This window comes from Rattus norvegicus, chromosome 7, assembly GCF_036323735.1.
Source record: "Rattus norvegicus strain BN/NHsdMcwi chromosome 7, GRCr8, whole genome shotgun sequence".
Lineage (NCBI taxonomy): Eukaryota > Metazoa > Chordata > Mammalia > Rodentia > Muridae > Rattus > Rattus norvegicus.
This window is the reverse complement of record NC_086025.1, coordinates 15,349,050-15,356,413: the sequence shown is the minus strand read 5'-3', so window position 1 is coordinate 15,356,413 and position 7,364 is coordinate 15,349,050.

The following is a 7,364-nucleotide window of genomic DNA, read 5'->3' as shown; positions in this document are numbered from 1 at the left end:
ATTTGAGTTAATTTTATACCCAGCCACTTTGCTGAAGTTGTTGATCAGCTTTAGTAGTTCTCTGGTGGAACTTTTGGGATCACTTAAATATACTATCATATCGTCTGCAAATAGTGATATTTTGACTTCTTCTTTTCCAATCTGTATCCCTTTGACCTCCTTTTGTTGTCTGATTGCTCTGGCTAGAACTTCAAGAACTATATTGAATAAGTAGGGAGAGAGTGGGCAGCCTTGTCCAGTCCCTGATTTTCATGGGATTGCTTCAAGTTTCTCTCCACTTAGTTTAATGTTAGCAACTGGTTTGCTGTATATGGCTTTTACTATGTTTAGGTATGGGCCTTGAATTCCTATTCTTTCCAGGACTTTTATCATGAAGGGGTGTTGAATTTTGTCAAATGCTTTCTCAGCATCTAATGAAATGATCATGTGGTTTTGTTCTTTCAGTTTGTTTATATAATGGATCACGTTGATGGTTTTCCGTATATTAAACCATCCCTGCATGCCTGGGATGAAGCCTACTTGATCATGGTGGATGACTGTTTTGATGTGCTCTTGGATTTGGTTTGCCAGAATTTTATTTTTATAGTAAGATCTGATGATTTTTTGAATTTCCTCTGAATCTGTAGTTATGTCTCCCTTTTCATTTCTGATTTTGTTAATTTGGACACACTCTGTGTCCTCTCCTTAGTCTGGCTAAGGGTTTATCTATCTTGTTGATTTTCTCAGAGAACCAACTTTTGGTTCTGTTGATTCTTTCTATGGTCCTTTTTGTTTCTACTTGGTTGATTTCAGCTCTGAGTTTGATTATTTCCTGCCTTCTACTCCTCCTGGGTGTATTTGCTTCTTTTTGTTCTAGAGCTTTTAGGTGTGCTGTCAAGCTGCTGACATATGCTCTCTCCTGTTTCTTTCTGCAGGTACTCAGAGCTATGAGTTTTTTTCTTAGCACAGATTTCATTGTGTTCCATAAGTTTGGGTATGTTGTACCTTCATTTTCATTAAATTCTAAGAAGTCTTTAATTTCTTTCTTCACTTATTCCTTAACCAGGTTATCATTGAGTAGAGCATTGTTCAACTTCCACATATATGTGGGCGTTTTTCCCTTGTTGTTATTGAAGACCAGCTTTAGGCCGTGGTGGTCTGATACCACGCATGGGATTATTTCTATCTTTCTGTACCTGTTGAGGCCCGTTTTTTGACCAATTATATGGTCAATTTTGGAGAAAGTACCATGAGGAGCTGAGAAGAAGGTATATCCTTTTGCTTTAGGATAGAATGTTCTATAAATATCTGTTAAGTCCATTTGGCTAATGACTTCTCTTAGTCTGTCTACATCTCTGTTTAATTTCTGTTTCCATGATCTGTCCATTGATGAGAGTGGGGTGTTGAAATCTCCTACTATTATTGTGTGAGGTGCAATGTGTGCTTTGAGCTTTAGTAAGGTTTCTTTTACGTATGTAGGTGCCCTTGTATTTGGGGCATAGGTATTTAGGATTGAGAGTTCATCTTGGTGGATTTTTCCTTTGATGAATATGAAGTGTCCTTCCTTATCTTTTTTGATGACTTTTAGTTGAAAATTGATTTTATTTGATATTAGAATGGCTACTCTAGCTTGCTTCTTCCGACCATTTGCTTGGAATGTTGTTTTCCAGCCTTTCACTCTGAGGTAGTGTCTGTCTTTGTCTCTGAGGTGTGTTTCCTGTAGGCAGCAGAATGCAGGGTCCTCATTGCGTATCCAGTTTGTTAATCTATGCCTTTTTATTGGGGAGTTGAGGCCATTGATGTTGAGAGATATTAAGGAATAGTGATTATTGCTTCCTGTTATATTCATATTTGGAGGTGAGGTTATGTTTGTGTTCTTTTCTTCTCTTTGTTTTGTTGCCAATTAGTTTCTTGCTTCTTCTAGGGTATAGCTTGCCTCCTTATGTTGGGCTTTACCATTTATTATCCTTTGTAGTGCTGGATTTGTAGAAAGATATTGTGTAAATTTGGTTTTGTCATGGAATATCTTGGTTTCTCCATCTATGTTAATTGAGAGTTTTGCTGGATACAGTAACCTGGGCTGGCATTTGTGTTCTCTTAGGGTCTGTATGACATCTGTCCAGGATCTTCTCTGGCTTTTATAGTCTCTGGCGAAAAATCTGGTGTGATTCTGATAGGTCTGTCTTTATATGTTACTTGACATTTTTCGCTTACTGCTTTTAATATTCTTTCTTTATTTTGTGCGTTTGGTGTTTTGACTATTATGTGACGGGAGGTGTTTCTTTTCTGGTCCAATCTATTTGGAGTTCTGTAGGCTTCTTGTATGCTTATGGGTATCTCTTTCTTTAGGTTAGGGAAGTTTTCTATGATTTTGTTGAAGATATTTACTGGTCCTTTGAGCTGGGAGTCTTCACTCTCTTCTATACCTATTATCCTTAGGTTTGATCTTCTCATTGAGTCCTGGATTTCCTGTATGTTTTGGACCAGTAGCTTTTTCTGCTTTACATTATCTTTGACAGTTGAGTCGATGATTTCTATGGAATCTTCTGCTCCTGAGATTCTCTCTTCCATCTCTTGTATTCTGTTGGTGAAGCTCGTATCTACAGCTCCTTGTCTCTTCTTTTGGTTTTCAATATCCAGGGTTGTTTCCATGTGTTCTTTCTTGATTGCTTCTATTTCCATTTTTAATTCCTTCAACTGTTTGATTGTGTTTTCCTGGAATTCTTTCAGGGATTTTTGTGGTTCCTCTCTGTAGGCTTCTACTTGTTTATTTATGTTTTCCTGTGTTTCTCTATGGGAGTTCTTCACATCTTTCTTGAAGTCCTCCAGCATCATGATCAAATATGATTTTGAAACTAGATCTTGCTTGTCTGGTGTGTTTGGATATTCCGTGTTTGCTTTGGTGGGAGAATTGGGCTCCAATGATGCCATGTAGTCTTGGTTTCTGTTGCTTGGATTCCTGCGTTTGCCTCTCGCAACAGTGGCTAGACTGTCCTATAAGCCTGTGTGTCAGGGGTGCTGTAGACCTGTTTTCCTGTTTTCTTTCAGCCAGTTATGGGAACAGAGTGTTCTGCTTTCAGCCCTGTAGTTTTTCCTATCTACAGGTCTTCAGCTGTTCCCGTGGGCCTGTGTCCTTACCTATGGTCCCGAGGCTCAAGTTTGCTCGTGGGGTGTTGCTTACGAGCTCTCCGCAGGGGCAGCAACCAGGATGATCTGCGCCACCCTTTCCGGGAGCTTCAGTGCACCAGGGTTCCAGATGGCATTTGGTGTTTTCCTCTGGAATCAGTAATGTGTGCAGAGTGCAGTCTCTTCTGGTTTCCCAGGCGTGTCTGCCTCTCTGAAGGTTTAGCTCTCCCTCCCATGGGATTTGGGTGCAGAGAACTGTTTATCTGGTAGGTCCCTTCAGGTTCTGGAGGTGTCTCAGACGCAGGGGACCTGCTGCTGCTGTGCCCTTATCCAAGGGAACCCAGAGGCCGTATACAGTTTCCTCTTGGGCCAGGGATGTGGGCAGGGGTGGGCAGTGTTGGTGGTCTCTTCCGCTCTGCAGTCTCAGGAGTGCCCACCTGACCAGGCAGTGAGGTCTCTCTCCCACGGGGTTTGGGAGCAGCGAGCTGCTGCGGGCAGGGATCCGTGGGTTTGGGACTCCCGCTAGAAACCGGAAGTGTCCTAGAGGTATTTTGCCTCAGTGTGTCCTGAGTTCACCAGGCAGGTCGCTTGGAGCAGGAAGGTTTGTCTTACCTGTGGTCCCGAGGCTCAAGTTTGCTCGTGGGGTGCTGCCTTTGAGCTCTCCGCGGGGGTCCAGAGATAAGATTATTAATAAGGGCACGCTTTTCCAGGCAGGAAATAGTAGCGCCCAACAATTGTGCCAAGAAGGCAAGTTGAAAATGAACAATTATATGTTTGTCTTTTATCTGTGGATTCTAGGGAACCTGGATGGGGGCTGGTAGTGCAGTCCATTTCCAGAGCTTAGGCAGGGTAGCAAAGCTACACACAAGTTCCTCCAGCATCGAGTCTGCCTGCACAATGCCATGCTTCCTACCATGATGATTACTGAATCTCTGAAAGTGTAAGCCAGCCCCAATTAAATGTTTGCCTTGATAAGAGTTGCCTTGGTCACGGTGTCTCTTCACGGCAATGGAAATCCTAACCGTGACATACACCACAACTGGTGAAAATTATAAACGTTTTGGGCTTGTAGTCCCAGAGGATTGGAGTTCATGATGGTAAAGTGAAGGCATGGTAGTAGGAAGAGCTGACAGTTTACATCTCCAAAAACAAGTAGAAGACATAGGAAAAACTCAAGTCTTTTGAAGCCTCAATGCCTGCTCTCTGTGACACACTTCCTCTAACAAGATGACATCTCCTAATCCTTCCCAAACAGTTCCAGCTGGATACCAAGTATCTAAACATATTAGCCAACTGGAATCATTTTTTTATTGGATTTTTTTTATTTACATTTCAAATGTTATCTTCTTTCCTGGTTTCCTGTCCGTAAACCCCCTATCCCATCCCTCCTCCCCCTTCTTCTATGAGGGTGTTCCTCCTTCCCCAACCACCAACCCCTTCCCACCTCCCCGCCCTGACATTCCCCTATACTGGGTGGGGTCCAGCCTTGGCAAGACCAAGGGCTTCTCCTTCCATTGGTACCCAACAAGGCCATCTTCTGCTACATATGCAGTTGGAGCCATGGGTCTGTCCATGTGTACTCTTTGGGTAGTGGTTTAGTCCCTGGGAGCTCTGGTTGGTTGGTATTTTTCTTATGACATTGTAAGTCCCTTCAGCTCTTTCAATCCTTTCTCTAATTCCTCCAATGGGGATCCCACTCTTAGTTCAGCGGTTGGCTGCTAACATTCGCCTCTCTGTATTTGTCATGCTCTGGCAGAGCCTCTCAAGAGACAGCTATATCAGGCTGACAGGAGCCATTATTGTATAAGCCTCCACAGAGCCCAACCACCAGCATCTGTCTCCATGACTGGTGTAGCCCTTATAATCTTACAGTAAACACTGCACTATTGAAAAGCAAACACTGACTAAAGTCAGCAGCAGGGTAAATGCCAAGAATGGAGCTGAACAACTACAACTAGAGGGCTGGATAATGAGTTAAGGGGCAAAGAATACTTTGTTTCTCTAAAGGATCCAAGTTTGGTTCCCAGCACCCATCTCGGGTGACTTACAAACTCATAACTCTAGCTAAAGGAATCTAATACCCTCTTCTGGCCTCTGAGGACATGTATACATACATGGCAGGCATTCACACATACACATAAACACAAAATAAAATAATGAAAGAACTGAGACTAGGATATCTGGGTGTGAATCTACCAGACAGAAAAACAACTTACCCTGCCAGTATAAGGCACTACAAAGAGGTACAGTTCTGCCAAAATCAGCACTCTGCCAGTAACACTGAAAGGTTTTCTGGTGGGTGGGTCTGCCACATCTCTTTAAAGCTGCCCCTTGGGAAACTGACTCCCTTTCTCAAAGGCAGCATGTGGCCTATTGATATCTGAACAAGAGAGCAAGGGTACCCTGACCTGGAAACTCTAATAGGAAGATTATGCCTATGGAAGTCCTCAGCTGAAAGGACACAAGCTGAATTTGACCCGTCTACTGAGCCTACCATTCCTCTTCCCTCAAACTGGTAAGCACAGGCGGAATCATGATATCTTACTAAAGGAAAAACTTTAGACATATAGATTCTATTTTTATAGGTGTGTGTGTGTGTGTGTGTGTGTGTGTGTGTGTGTGTGTGTGTGTGTTTCCCTCTATTGGTTTCTATGTGTATTTTAGATATATAGGACTTGGGAGGGTATTACATTTATTTCTATGCATGCACATGTATGCACACATGTCATAGCACACTTATGGAGGACAGAGGACAACTCATGGAAGTCAGTTATTTTCTTCTACCACTAACAATTCAAAGGAGGTGGATAGCATTGCTGAGGATGATAACAAATGCTATCCTTTGTCCTCCACATATACATACATAGCACATATGCACAAAAATAGACCTGTAGATATGGAGGTAGTGGTTTCACAACAATGTGATATGCTTAATACCAAAGAACTATACATTCAAAAATACTTGCATTGCTAAATTTTGGGTTTTGTATATTTCATATTACTTTGATTTCCCATTATTTGTTTTGAGACAGAGTTCATATAGCCCAGGCTAGTCTCAAACTCACTAAGGATAACTTTGAACTCCTGATCCCCTGTCCATTTCCTGAGTACTGGTAGATAAGCATGAGCCACAAAACCCAGTTTAGACAGTGCTAGGCTTCGATGCATGATAGCAAACACTTTACAACTGGGCCACATCCCAAGTTCTTGTTTGTCATTTTCATGTTGTATTGGTTTGTAGTGGAGTCTCATTTTATATCCCAGGCTAGCCTCTAATTCATTATATGGCAGAGAGAATTTGAATTCCAAATCCTTCTGCCTCAGTCTAATTACACATGTACACCACCATGCCAGACTCTCTACTATGTTTCTGAATGGGATAAAAAGACTGAAGTCATGAGTGCACAAGGAGATGCCTGTTGAGATATTCATAAAGCTACACATAATAAACTTGCCTACCCCAGAATCACTATGAGTACATAAGTAAGCACTGCTTTGTGAGACCATGGAATCTCTGGTGTCACTGGGCAATAGAAAACTCCTTTAGTGCTAGGAATAGCACTCAGGCCCTCCTGCATGACACTGTGCTATATGATTGAACCACCAGCTAGCCCTTTTAAGGGCTAATCTTGGTTGTCAGCCTAACTATAATAAAACTGGAATCGAAGCTGCTGAGTGCTCCTGTAAGGGATTTTCTTGATTAGATTATATGAAGTAGAAAGACCCACTTTCAGATACTAACCCAGACAAAAGGGCATGGAAGAAAAACTGCTTTTTGCCTGCTTGCTGTCAGTCTTACTGCCAAGTCCATCTACCTTGTTGCTAAGGCATTACTTCAACAATATGAGAACAAATTTCTATGGATTTCAAAGTAGAATACATTCCTCAGCTTTCCTTGAATTTTCCAGACTTTCAGTGTAGATTCAGACATTCAGCCTTGGGGACTGAGCAACTGCAGGATTGTTTGACTATCCAGATCACACCCTGTAAGACCCTTAATAACCCCTATATATTCACTGTATCAATCCTGTCCATCTAGAGAACACTGAATGATTTGCCTTCTACTATACCCTCTTTTTTTCTGTTTTCTGTTTGGTTTTGTTAGCCTTTTGGTGGTGGTGGTGGTGGTGGTGGCGGCGGCGGCGGCTGCATTTGTTTTGGAAACAGGGTCCCGTATCCTACACTGGCCTCAAACTTGCAGGATAGCCTCAGAATGATCCTGAGCCCCCCGATCCTGCCGCCTCCCTGCCCCCAGCGCT